The 804-nt window shown below is 43.0% G+C and overlaps 1 pseudogene; it reads left to right on the top strand.

Moving 5' to 3' along the window:
- The first annotated feature begins 201 nt into the window (after window positions 1–201).
- LOC142259361 (U2 spliceosomal RNA) lies at window positions 202–408 on the top strand (annotated as a pseudogene).
- Window positions 409–804: the final 396 nt, after the last annotated feature.

Genomic DNA, 804 nt, shown 5'->3' with positions numbered 1-804 from the left:
TGCCACTCAAGGCCGTAACCAATTCGGGTTATAGCTTCTCGGCCTTTTGGCTAAGATCAAGTGTAGTTTCGGAGGACGCTACCTTGGTCGGTACTGGAAGGTGCCTGGGATTGCACGTCTGCCGGCCTTGAGGAAGTGTGTGCGCCTTCTGGTGACACATAGCCCTCTTGTGCCTGGACGGTTCCCAGGCAACGGGAGGCGATCACCTTTGTTATTTTGAAGTCCTACTGATAAACAGAAAAAAAAAAAAATTAAATCTGTTCTTATCAGTTTAATATCTGATACGTCCCCTCTCTGGGGACCATATATTAAATGGATTTTTAGAACAAGGAGATGGAAAAAATCTTGCTCTGTCCACTCCACGCATTGACCTGGTATTGCAGTACCTCCAGGACCGGTGCACCCCTTCTTAACCCAGTTTCCAAAAGCAGAACTCAATTCACCTGATTCAAATGAGCCCCATTAGTGAATTGAAAGAAAGCAAAAACTTTATATGCACCTCAATTTGGCCAATTCACTTTTCACACTTTCACCCTTTTTTTTATCTTTCACACCTTTTACTTGCTTTATTGATGCAAAAAGCTGTGCCAAATAGCAAACTCATCTCCACTCAACTTGACCAACTCTGCTATGTCCCGTGCAGTATCTTATTCTCAGTCTTATCTAGATCATTTGCAATTGAATAGAATAGATCCCTTTTGGCTGCTTATGACTGTGTAAAATATGTAGTTTTACTGGGCTGGGATGAGAGAATCCATTGAAGCATGGTGTAGGGATTGTGGTTCCTGTGTGCTAAGAAGAGAG

This window comes from Anomaloglossus baeobatrachus (assembly GCF_048569485.1).
Source record: "Anomaloglossus baeobatrachus isolate aAnoBae1 chromosome 7 unlocalized genomic scaffold, aAnoBae1.hap1 SUPER_7_unloc_1, whole genome shotgun sequence".
NCBI classification, from domain to species: domain Eukaryota; kingdom Metazoa; phylum Chordata; class Amphibia; order Anura; family Aromobatidae; genus Anomaloglossus; species Anomaloglossus baeobatrachus.
Note: the sequence above shows the minus strand (reverse complement) of the source record. Positions and strands in the feature narration are given on the sequence as shown.